This window comes from Myxocyprinus asiaticus, chromosome 48 (genome assembly GCF_019703515.2).
Source record: "Myxocyprinus asiaticus isolate MX2 ecotype Aquarium Trade chromosome 48, UBuf_Myxa_2, whole genome shotgun sequence".
Taxonomy (NCBI): domain Eukaryota; kingdom Metazoa; phylum Chordata; class Actinopteri; order Cypriniformes; family Catostomidae; genus Myxocyprinus; species Myxocyprinus asiaticus.
This window is the reverse complement of record NC_059391.1, coordinates 28736686-28750754: the sequence shown is the minus strand read 5'-3', so window position 1 is coordinate 28750754 and position 14069 is coordinate 28736686.

Sequence of the window (14069 nt, the reverse complement as noted above, 5' to 3'; positions counted from 1 at the left end):
TTGCTGCCATCTTACTTGATGCCGAGAAGGCGTTTGATAGGGTGAAATGGGACTATCTTTTTAAGATTTTGGAAATTGATGGGTTCGGAAACACTTTTATAGGGTGGATAAATTTACTTTATAAACAACCGGTAACGGCATTGCAAACTAATAGATTCATTTAATATTTTTTTCTCTTGGTAGGGGAACCCGGCAAGGCTATCCTCTTTTCCCTTTATTGTTCTGTCTTGCCCTGGAACCATTAGCAGCCGCAATAAGAAAAGAGGATGATTTTCCTGGCATTGTTGCAGGAGGTGTGGTGCATAAACTTCTACTCTACGCAGATGATATATTATTATTTGTCTCTGACCCTAGTGAATCTATGCCTAGCCTCCATAGAACTATTAATTCTTTCTCCAAATTTACAAGATATAGGGTGAATTGGTCTAAATCGGAAGCTCTTGTTCTGACAGCATATTGCCCTGCCACGGCTTTCCAACCTGGTGCTTTTCAATGGCCCAAGCAAGGCATTAGGTATTTAGGCATTTTATTTCCAGCAAATTTGAGAGATTTAGTTAGAGATCATTTTGACCCATTAATGAAAAGGTTCTCTTGTGATGTGGATAGTTGGGCTTCACTGCATCTGTCTATGGCAGAGAAGGTCAATGTTATAAAAATTAATTGTATCCTCAAATTATCTATTATAGTTTCTCCCTCTAGAGGTTCCTATTTCTTATTTTAAACAATTTGATAGAATATCCAAGTTTTTATTTGGAATGGTAAACGACCTCGTTTGCATTTCATTAAGTTACATAGACCAATTGACAAAGGAGCTTTAGGCCTCCCCAACATTTGGTTTTATTATTATGCTTTTAATCTCAGACACCTGGCCCATTGGTCTCTTCCACCTGAGAGAGCCCCTCCCTGGTACAACATTGAACAAGCGGTCCTTGCCCCAATTTCACAATTGCAAAGTCTTTCTATCAAATTTCCTAGTTACGTGAAAATGCATCCCATTATTTCACACTTACATACAGTATGGATAAACATTTCCCATATGTGAAATTCAGATACTTACCAAAATGCTTCAGAGTATATGGCTGAGCCCCAAATTATTTATAAACAAGTCCCCCTTTTGCTGGAAATAATGGATTGATAGGGGTGTTGCTACACTTGGTGACCTTAATGAAAATTGACCTTTGAGATTGTTTTTTCAGATATTTACAGTTGCGCCATCTACTATTTTTGGCCATAGTACACAACCCCTAAAGTTGCAGACATTCTCTGCATGGTGCTCACGGTCTTTGGAAAGGGTCATGAAGCGTCAGTGTATTACTCCTCACTGATCCAGAGTCTTGATGATGGGGCCTTAACTGCTCTTAAGAGGTTATGGGAAAGAGATTTGAACTTGGTATTGGAGGATGGGGAGTGGGAAAGGATTAAAAAAAATATATATTAAAACTATGTTTAGGGATGCAAGGGTACACCTTATTCAGTTTAATATATTGCATTGTTTCTATTGGACTCTCTCTAGATTGTTCAGGCTCGGTTTAAAAGACACACCTACCGTACCTGCTGGCGATGCCAGTTGGAGGATGGAGACATGGCCCATTCTCTGTGGTTCTGTGCTAAGATTCAAGAATTCTGGGTAAGAGTTCAGAATTTTATGTGAGGCTTTAGACACTCGCATTTCTTTCTGCTCCAGACTATGTATATTGAGTGATGGGATGGTCATTAAAGTAGGTGACAAATATACAAAAAGCTGGGTACAAACTAGTGTAATGATTGTCAGACAGATAATTCTTAGAGGATGGAAGTCAATTGGCGCTCCCTCATTTCAAGAATGATTCACCGAATTGGGCAGGGTAGTGGCATTTGAAAAGATGTCATATAAGCAGCTTGGAAAAATAGACACATACTGTAAGAAATGGGACAGGTATTTGTTCTTTCTGGAGGGCTCTCGGTGAGGACCATGTGGAGAGAAACAGAATTGTGGTGGTAATTGTAAATTATATTCTTTGTGGAATTCTCTCTTTCTCTTTGTTTGTTGATCTTTATATTTTATGTTCTCAAATATTTTCTTTTGTTTGTTTGCTTATATGTGTGCATGGTGTAATTTAGGCCTTGACCACAGGGATATTTGTTGAGGGTGGGGAGGGTGATATACAGTAATAGGAGTTAAGTTGATTCTGTGTGTATATGGTCTGTTTATTCCATATTTTACATAAGAATCAATAAAAATGTTAATAGCAAAACTGTTCATTTAGAGTTGGACGTGACGAAATTTACAACTTGTGGTGCAGTAAGTCAAGAACTGCTTCGACAGATTCACACATCATTAAGCGTTTCAAACTGATAACTTGTGAGTTCAAGATTGATTTTTACGTCTTTTTAATGGTTTAATTTAAAAAGATCAGGCTCATAAGAGTCATTGGCGAGTCATACTACACTGGGATCGCCTTATGTTCGATGCTGCGCATAACCTGTGAGAACATCGCAAATGGAAGATACTGTTTTTCCATTAAATTTGTATTATTTCCCTGCACTTAGTCTTTCTTTTGGTCCCATTAAGACTGTAAACTCACAAGGGGATAAAACTTTTACTGTGGCACTGTAGACTAGAGGATGAAACTTGCTCATTAACTTATTCATTTTTGCATGTAACACTTGATTTAATTGCTTATGCTTCAGAGATAAAGTCAGACAAAAGTAGTTTTCAATTACATACAACATTTGTGACACATGGCAATGACTGAACCATTGACCTGAATAAGCTTGTTTTTTGTTATTTTCCCCAAATTTACACCAGTGTGCACCTGGGCACATGAAAAATCGTTTTGAGAAATACATACAACCTCAATTTGTGACTAAAACAAACCAGTGTATTATGGAAAATATTCAAGCACCAGAGCTTGATGTCCCAGCGTGCATTTCTTATGTAACCACACTGCGGTGATTAGCGATTTGTCTCGTTCACATGGCATTAATGGTTGAGCATTTAGCGTTAATAGCGTGAGTGCTGGCAAAGACACTCGGAACGAGCAAGTGTGTGAAATTGCCCCCTCTTTCTCAGTACCAAAACAAACCCAAAACAGGTGGCTAATGACAGACAGAGCGGAATCCGCTTCATACATGATTCAATTTGCTCTAAAATTGGCCTACGAAATGAGAGTTCTGGTATAAATTTAAGTTATATTTAAGAAAGTTTAAGTTGAGCGGTGTTCGCCCATCCAGATCTCACCGCCAACATGCTAGGGTGCTGTGCATGGTTGCAATAGTGCATTGCTATGTGGTTGCTAAGGTATTGAGTGTTTTTTTTATTTATTTTTTTATTAATGTTGCTATGTGGTTGATAGGGATCTGCAAGACTAGTCGACTAACAGTCCTGATGCTGCAAGTGGACACTGGAATTACTAGTCAGTTATTATTTTTCTCCATTAAACTGTTCAACATTTTTACACAATGTAATTTTGCAAGTTTTTTTTTTTTTTTTTTTATAAATACAGAGGCTGCAAATTACGGTCATATTAATGTAACATTTTAAATATAATACAAATGTTATTTAAAAAATAAAAAAAAACCTGGAGCAGATTGAAAGTGCTTCTTCCCTCTCACTTGCAGCACGCTCAGGAAAATGTCTTCGCTAGACAAGACTCAGCAAAGTAGCCTAGCTCTAATGGATGTTTTCACATTTGAGTCTTCTTTAATTCTGTACATGCTTTTAAGTCATTTTTCCACGAGCATGCTGTTTATAAGCGCAGAATTGTCACCTCAGGTGAGTCAAGTCCCATCTTTCACCGGACCACATTAATTTTGCTCAAAAAAAAAAAAAAAAAAAAAGTTATGAAGGCTATTTTCAACAATGTGCCAACTGCTTAACTGTCGTGTATATTCAGACTCGAGGATGTTTGAACCCAAGCAGGTATTTATTGACACAAATAAAGACAGCAGGTAAGTGATAACATGACAGTACTGGGTTGCAGTGGTGATAGTTTACGTGATGAAGACTAATGCTGATAGAGATGGTAACTTCCCTTGAGGTGGAGGGTGTGCAACAACGAAGCTTGTGTTGAGGAGATGGACACTGGAGAGGAAACATTTGGAGTAGAAGAGTCACTGGAGAGAAATCATGACAGTGTTTCACACTGGCACTACATGTGAGTGAGTCTATACACAAAGTTGAGACCAGACACAGAATGGAAGGGGAGTGAGGTTTATATAGAGGGGTTGATTGAAACAATGATTGGAGGCAGGTGTGGGTGATCAGTACTCAGGAGAGTGAGAGGGTTGAGTGAAATTGGTAGGTGGGTCAGAAGGATCCGTGACATTAATGGGTTAAACTATCTTTTATTCTGTGTGCACGTCATGTTTAGAATGTATTCGATTTATTGTAGGCTAAATCACAGGCCTATTTTTTCTATCTTATAGCTTTTTTTTAAAATCATAACTGTTGGTTGGTTAGCGTTCTTTACCGAACAGCTGTCATATTAGATCAATGGCTAATGCACCACTGCACGTCGTGAAATATATGCAACTTTTCAGTTCATTTTTTCTCTCTCATAGATTTGGCTCAGCCTGCCTGTTAAACAATGTCCTGACTGTTTTGTGTTAAGTAACTTTTACTTAAGAGCAGGCTATTAGTGTTGCTCTATTGGTCCTGCACTATTCATTCAATAGTTTTCACTGTATTCGCTAAAGGTGAATGTGTGTCATGTTCTATAATGTACAATGTGCAAGGTGTGCACGTTGCAGATAAATGCCCCTTTTCAGTGGTATTTAGCATTAGATTTGTAATAGATTAAGTATTTTAAATGGATCGCATAAACACAGTTTTTTGACTGTTTTCCGAAGGATTCTCTTTAGACTAGTTGACTCCAAAATTTTAGTTTAAGCATCAGTGAAATTAGTCGTTCCACACTTCCCTAGTGGTTGGTAATGTACTCTCAGTGATTGCCAGGGCATTGCTATGTGGTTGCTAATGTGTTCTGAGTGTTTTTAAATGTGCTGCTGTGAAGTTGCTAGAATGTTATGGGTGGATGCTAGGGGGTTGCTAGAGTGGTGATTGCTAGGGATTTCTGGGTGGTTGCTAGAGTGTTCTGGGTGGTTGCTAGGGTGTTGCTAGAGTGTTTTGGGTGGTTGCTAGAGCTTTTTGGGTGGTTGCTAGTCTCACTGGGCCTACTCGACCCGCCCTGAGCAGGATTTGATTCAGGATTCGGCGTGGGAGTTGGATGTGCTAGCAAGGAGGCTATAAGAGACATAGCCTCAGTCACTAGTGCATCTCTTAAGGCTAGGAGAGTGAGGTTTATTCACTGCACAGCTATCACATACCAGCTGGCGACCGTTACACTAGGGTATTGCTATAGTGTTCGGGATGGTTTCTAGTGAGTTCTGGGTGGATGATAGGGCATTGCTAGAGTGTTTTGGTTGGTTGCTAGAGCTTTTTGGGTGGTTGCTAGTGTCACCAGTTCTACTCAACCAGCCCTGAGCGGGATTCGATGCGGGATTTGGCATGGGAGTTGGATGTGCTAGCAAGGAGGCTATAAGAGCCATAGCCTCGGTCGCCAGTGCGTCTCTTAAGGCCAGGAGAGTGATGGTTACTCACTACACAGCTATCACGTACCAGCTGGCTACCATTACACTAGGGTATTGATATAGTGTTCTGGATAGTTTCTAGAGTGTTCTGGGTGGTTGATAGGGCATTTCTAGAGTGCTTTGGGTGGTTGCTTGGGGGTTTCAAGGGTGTTCTGGGTGGTTACTAGGGGGTTGTTAGAGTGTTTAGAGTGGTTGCTAAAGCATTTAGGTTGTTGTTAGAGCATTCTAGGTGGTTGCTTTGCTAGAGTGTTCTGTATGGGGGGTTGCTCGAGCTTTCTGGGTGGTTACTAGAGTAGTTGCTAGTGCTTCTTGCCCTGCATGACTAGTAATGTAGATAACTTTAGTATCTCCAAGCAAGTAAATGACTTTAAAAAGTATTAGACTTGAAAACGTATGCACTATTATTGATAGACACAGTATAGGAAAGTTTTAACCTGGTTTTGATTTTTCAGGATATAATGGTATTTTTTTTTTTTTTTTTTCATATATCATTTTAACATGAATGTGACCTGATGTGACCCACTCATTGAAGCTGATCTTCTGGGAGACATTTTCACTGTTTCCACATGGAAAACAACATTAGAGATGTTCGGTCACATGAGCTAGAGATGCAGATGGGTGAAAACATTTAACAGATGGAAAGAGGCAGAAACATGTAAAACTGACTGGGAACTGACAGTGTCCCATGGAGTCATCCACTGTGTCTGAACTTCAAAGCAGCATCTGGACCAATATCTACCAAAACCTCCTTGGAGAGACATCCTCAGTAGACAGAGAGAGAGAGATCTGATTCATTACACAGTTTTTTTTTCTTCAACTTTAATGTCCACTGAGCAAAGCAAAGCAATTTACCAGTGATTTGAATCAATAAAGCTCATATTTCACTCCAATCTGGATCTAATCAATCCAAATTAATGTCTACTGTATATTTCCGGAAAGATTTTAATTTTGTGCATCAATTTGCATTGAATGACTGCATAGCTGAACTTTCTCTCTACAGTCAAATGAAGATTTCCTTTCCATTACTGCCGTTAAAGTTTAAGCTAGTCAACTAGTATTGGTGTCAATTTACTGTAAACATATTCACCCCAAACTTAGGCCACATCCACACTAATTCATTGTCATTTGAAAACGTATTAATTGGGGGCCTGGGTAGCTCAGCAAGTAAAGACGTTGACTACCACACCTGGAGTCACAAGTTTGAATCCAGGGCGTGCTGAGTGACTCCAGCCAGGTCTCCTAAGCAACCAAATTGGCCCGGTTAGAGTCACATGGGGCAACCTTCAAGTGGTCACTATAACGTGGTTCGCTCTCGGTGGGACTTGTGGTGAGTTGTGCGTGGATGCCTTGGAGAAAAGCGTGAAGCCTCCACATGCTCTACATCACCGTGGTAACGTGCTCAATAAGCCACATGATAAGATATGCAGATTGACGGTCTCAGACGCGGAGGCAACTAAGATTCATCCTCCACCACCCGGATTGAGGTGAGTCACTACGCCACCACGAGGACTTAGAGCGCATTGGGAATTGGGCATTCCAAATTGGGGAGAAAAGGGGAGAAAATAAAAAGAAAAGAAAACCTATTCATTTTGCTACGTTCATTCCTCTCATCCACACCAAAACAGTGTTTTCCTCCACCAAAAATGGAGCATTTCAAAAACGCTTTACATTAAATCATAATTTGGAAAACGATGATGGCAAATTGAAAACAGAGTTTTCAAACAAAAACAGATTAGTGTGGACGAGTGACCAAGACTGACCACATTAGTTGCATTCTCAGTTGTTTTGTGGCTTTAAATATTTACAGTTAAATTAAAAGTAAACAGCTGTTGATAATATAAATATTTTCCTCTTTATTAAAATGAAGAAACCATGAAGCGGTTTAGAACTAATACAGGAAAAGTAGATTACAGGACCTCGAGGGGGTTTAGATGGACTATTTTGGATAACAAAAGCAAAATCAAAACATCAAGTTAATATAATTTAATCAAACAGCTTAGCTCTCTCCGGATGAATATGATTGGCTACCATGGCTTCAACAAGAATATTCATATGACTCATTTTGAGATTTGTGGCATATTTATCTTTGAGAATAATTAATGCGAGGAATGAACAAACATGTTTGTGTTCACTCTGTTGACTTTATCCAAAACAGCAATTCTGACAAGTACATATAATCTGATATGGTCGGAGTTTGTTTTGTTTTCGTCAGCATCCTGCAATGATCCAGAGATTCTGCCAACCCAATTTAGCGTCATATGAGGCTTGGAGAGTTTATCCGCTCCAGACTGACAGTCGGTTGGAATGATACTTTCAGACGAGAACTACATAGCTTCTGTTTGGACTCAAATAGGAAAATAAACTAAAAATGTGTTTGTAAAAATGTGCTGCCCTGACAAATACAATTACAGATGTGTAAAACCTTGATGTAACTTTCCTAAACGGATGTACCATTTTTATGCTGGTTGTTTATTAGACTTTTCTGTTTAAACTGAATTGTTTTGTCTATAGGTTTGTTCACAGGACAACATGAAAGTCAACATGAAATCAAAATTGAGTCCTTAAAAAATCTATATGTACTTTCTTGTTAGTGACTAATCGGTGCATGTTATTCCAAATAAAAATACACATTTTTACATCCTTGTAATCATAAATTAACTTGCTCTGATTTCGACTTTCCTTTTCGACTGACGACATCAAGTCCTTTTATTAAACTACCTGTCCGAGACCACTTTTAAACATACAGTCATTTTTTACCCACATTGAATATCCGGTTTCACTCGAAAATACAACATATTACGGAAGTAAAACTGGTTGCGTAGGTACATTTACAACATTTCCAAAACGTTTTATAGTATGTTAGTTGTTTATAATGGCAACTAAATAATAACTTTTTTTCAAAGGTGCAGTTTTGTACTGATTATTTTTGTTATATCTAAATTCGGAAACTGCATATCAAACATTATTCATTTATCGTATTTTAGATGTTGAGTGTTTTTTAAGGAATATTCCGGGTTCAATACAAGCTAAGCTCAGTCGACAGCATTTGTGGCATAATGTTGATTACCACAAAAATGTAATTCAACTCGTCCCTCCTTTTCTTTAAAAAAAAAAAAAAAGCACAAATCTGTGTTCCAGCGAGGCACTTACAATGGAAGTCAATGGGGCCAATTTTTGGAGGGTTTAAAGGTGGAAATGTGAAGCTTATAATTTTATAAAAGCACTTACATTCATTCTTCTGTTAAAACTGGTGTATTATTTGAGCTGTAAAGATTTTACATCTTTGTTTTTACAGTCGTTTCAGGGATTACAGCATTACGTCGTCATGGCAACGAAATTCCTTACACAGAAAAGGTTATTAAGCGATTTTATCACACTATAATCATGTTAACACACATTGTTTATGTCTTGTAGCTACAGTATACAGTGAGTATCCTTAAGGAAAGGAGGGACAAGTCAAAATGAACTGTGGTAGTCGACATTATGCCACAAATGCTCTTGATTGAGTTGAACCCTTATGTTGTGCTGCAGTCATTTTGATCCAGATGTATTTTTTTTTTTTACTTCATCCAATTGGAATGAAATTCCTTGACTTTGTTCAAATATGGTATCTGAAAACACAAAGAAAAATTGGACCATTTTCTTTACATTTTATTGGTTTTATTTCACTTTGTTACACTAGTTGTGTTCCCGGTCAAAAATGACCGGCCATTGGAATTGAATGGATTTGACTACAAAATACAGAAATATTAAGCGTTCAGGAGCATCCCAATCCTTTACATGAGGACATGTATGTGGATGTGTGTTTGCATAAATAAAGTCCTCGGACATGTGCACACACACACACAACACACACACAGAGTTTCTTTTGTGCATCATCTTTCCATGTACACTCTTTGAGGAATATTTCAAGATCTTCTGATCATATTATATTGTGTTTGGGCTCATTTGAATCGGGATAGTCTGCTGTAAGTTTCGATATGTCATTGTCTATGTTATATGTATGTATCAAGAAGTAATAAGGAAAAACGTGACAAAAAGCCACACCTGTTTATTATATTTATGTGTGTCTGTGGGAATTTCACACACTAATACTCATTGCAGTTTGGCCTCTGAGTGAATATGACAATTGAGTGAAATTTATTCACTGCATTCTACTAATTGAGACCTTTCTAATGATATATAACACATGACTATCTCATCTTTTTTTATGGTTTTACCAACTCTGAATATAATTGTTGTAATAACAAATTTGCAAATAATGAGAACGAAACAGTTCATATTTGTCAGAAAATTATAAAGCATTATTTAATAATTGGTAAGTTCAGCTATATGCATTGTAAAGTCCAGATTTTAGGCTTTAAAACGACACCTATTTTGTTCAGATCAAGCAAGTGGTTATTAATTGATTACGTAATTATTATTATTTATATATTTTTTTCCATAGGGAGCGCCACCTAATGGCTCGGATTGCGCTCAGTTCAATTATTTTCAAATAAGGAGTACAAAACCTGTCTTGATTACTAAAAAAGGAAGTTGATAAAAGATCCAATGCAATATCTTGATAATATATGCAATATGAGAGATTTATAAACAATCTTAGCGGACCGGTCATTTTTGACCGGGAACACAAAATGTGTTAGCACAAAATGAACACAACACAAGGGTTAACTTGTATTGAACCCAGAATATTCATTGAAAACTTTCTCTAATGTAATATAACTGCCAAAACTAACCAAAATGCAACATTGTGAAATGTTGTTAAAACATTTGTGCTGGCTGGGACTTGATTAGATGTGACAGTGCTTGTTTAAACAGACATTATCTGTTGTTTGTGAGGAGTGAACCGCAGGGAAACACGTTAACATGTCAGATTGTTCCAGCGAGAGCTGCGTAAGCCGTAACGTCTCTGATGAAAGGTTTCATCAAAGTCACTGAACTGTTAAACAGAATTACAACCCACTTCATTCAAAGGCACTTCGATTTGTTCCGAGCTGTGGAAAGAATTCAGAGGGAAATAGTCGGAAGAATTTAGCTGCCATATAAAGTAAGACAACAGCATGGGATTCGGTGATGCGTGTGAGCATTTGAAGCAAATGAGAGGCCAACGATACATTACACAGTGTTATTTCAACGTAATCCACCTCATGATGTTTTCAAAGGCTTCAAACGAGGAACTGATTAGCAGGATGGCTATACGTATGGAAAACCTACACTAATGTTTTTCTTGCCGTCCAGTGTTGGTGTAGCTGCTTTGAAACTGTAGCATGATAAGCTACGCTATAAACCACTCATGATTTCACTTAAGAGTCAAGCTACCCTGTAAACAGTAGTTAGCTACTACGGTAGCTTAACATTTAAGCTGTTTATAAACATTGTGAATGTGTGAAACATTTACACATAAAAATAAAAAAATTCCATGAGCTAACTTTTACTATTAGTTAACATCTCAGATGACTCTTAGCTGGTAATACATTTTAATTGTTAATGTTAATTGTTATACATTATATACTTATTGATTGTATTATGTTGTATTAAATTTTATACAACATAATGTAATATAATGATCTAAATATTATATAAATTATATAATATATGTTTTAATCATATTTTATTTTAATGTTATTAAGTCTTAAAATTATTCTATTTATTAATGTTATAATGTTGTTTTCATTTTAAATAATATTCATATATAATACAATGTAATATAATTATTAATCTACTTATTGTATCCATTATAATTGTTTTATAGATATTATATAATAGAGCAGTATATATTTAGCTAAAAAAATCACTATATATATATATATATATATATATATATATATATATATATATATATATATATATATAGTGATTTATATATATATATATATATATATATATATATATATATATATATATATATATATATATATATGTTGTTTGAGTCTAATATATATATATATATTATTTATAATAATGTGTTATTATTTTAATAATTGTAATAATTTATATTTACTATCAGAGCTGTATTTATCTTGCATAAAACAAGGTTCTCAATATATTAAACTTCACTTTTTTAGAACTTTTTTATTTACACTAAATAGAACTTTTTATAAAAAATAAATTATACATTATGTAATACATTTTATCAGTTACTTTTACATTGAATTAGGCTATTATAATGAATATCGTATCTATTTTAATTATGTTTTTTTATGCATAATATTGTATAATGTAATATAATGGTTAATCTAACTATTATATTCATCATATTATATACAATTTATTTTTAATAATTAAATATACTATTACTAGAATGTTAATAGATTATACTTTATACTAAATAGAGCTGATAAAACTGTAACTATATAAATGAGCCGAAACATTGTGACAGGTGTAATTTGCTACAATACTGCTTCAGTAAATGAATCAGTGAATTGTTTTTAAACCGAACAAACTGATACATTTAAATGAATCAGACTTCCCAATATTATTTGAGAGAGGACAGTTTCAGTACAACGTGTGTGACTTTTACTACCATATACTGTAGAGATACCATCAGTGATCACGAAAAATTATTTGCACGATCCACTAATATTTAACAGATGTGCACAGCTCCTGTTTGAAGCTCAAAGCTTTGATTTCACTCCACACATCTCAAGAAGGTTTGAAACTTAATCCAAAAATAAATATAAACACTGTAGATCAGACTGTGAGTGAGCAAAGGGCTTTTGAGGGAAAACTTATCAAGAGGCCAAATAAATCACAATTGGCCACAGCGATGAGTCTAAAGCTCTTGGTAGTGTAGTTAGACCTCAAGTTACATTCCACATATAAACACGGCAAGTATTCTGACACTATTGCAAATCAAATTATTTGTCCCAGCACAGGCAAAGATACGACAAGCCCTGCTTTTATAATCTATCAAAATAAAATGATCGACAGATTGCAATTTGTAAATTAATGTTGAAAGTCAACATGAAACGGCATTCGCAACATACAATTTTTTTGACATTTTGATGCAAGTTCGAAGACGCACGATTTTTGATTGTTAGGATACCATGCATCAAAGAACAGAATGTGTTTTAAGAAAGTTAATATGTTACATTTTAATTTCACGTTGACTTCTGAGTTCTAGATTTTTTTGATGAAGAAAGTTTCATTGGTGCTTTTCCTTGGAAATCGCGCTGCCACGATGCAAGGGTGTTGCTATTCAGTTGCTAGGGTGTTGCTATGCAGTTGCTAGGGAATTCTAGGTTGTTCTTTACCCGATGAAGTAAAAAAGCAATCCATCCCCAAGTCTCATGATATTCTGGTCTCTAGATATGACTTGAGTCCCTTCTTCAGTGTAAGTCTACGAGATGTTTTCACCAGTTTTATCGTCCACTGGGAAAAACGTTAGTCTGATTGTTTAGAAAAATAACAGACACATATACAACTTTGAGGAACCTCTGAAAAGCAGTAAGAGAAAGCTGTCCAAGCAGCAAACATCATGTCACCTCAGTAATAAAATCCTTGCTTGGAGACTCCAAAGAGGTATTACAACTCCATCCATTACTTACAATATGAATATGAAATACAGTCCTGTACAAGCAGAGATGGAATCCAGACGTGTCTAAAGTTTGCTCTTGGAGTATTATTATGAAGTGGAAGAGTGACAGCCAAATATGTAAACGTGCTTAGATGCTTCACACATTTCCAGCTGTAGTTGTGTGACCTTTTTCACACTGTCCTGATGTTGTTTCTCCAGAGCTGTTGGCAGCTTCACGACAGAATTGTTTAAATGAATTCCACATGGATGGAATTCCGAACCCCCTCCCTGTCTCAAATGTCTGAGACATTATGTAATTCCCTCTCACTGAATCATCGCTTCTTTCATACATGGACCTATCGTCTACTGAAAGACTTTCTGTGAAGTTAATTCACCTTTAAACATTTGTTTTCTTTCAAAGCTCCACTGACCTCAGGATGTGACCCCTATATGTAAGAAGATGTGAGGGGCCCTTGGAGATGCCGATAGTTTTTTTTTTTACATGGCTCATGGGAACTTCTGTGTGTGTGAGTGTTTCATAAAACCAACTAATCTACAGGGACATTGTGTCCACTGCTAATCACGACTTCTATTTTGTGTTGAGCAGCGCAAGCTCTGTCAAAACACAAGCACATTTTCTGAGCAAACAGCTCATAAAAGCCAATTGTGCAACTCCACCGTTTCACGTGTCAAGAATTATTATGATTTTTGGTTGTTGGCTTCTTTGCTTGGTTGCTCTGGTCTGGCTAAGAGAGATTTACAGTCTGAAGATGAGTCCAAGCAGCAATAATTTAACAGCATATAAATATCATATCTGGGAAGACAATTATATTAATGTCAGGATTCACCAGTGTGGCTTCATTGGGGTTGGCCTGGCAATGTCACAACTTTTCTCTCTTGAAACCTTTGTATATTTACTATTTTATACGGTTTAAATTTGGTTTCCACAGCTGGCATGCCAGCTGACAGGCAGCATTGTTTA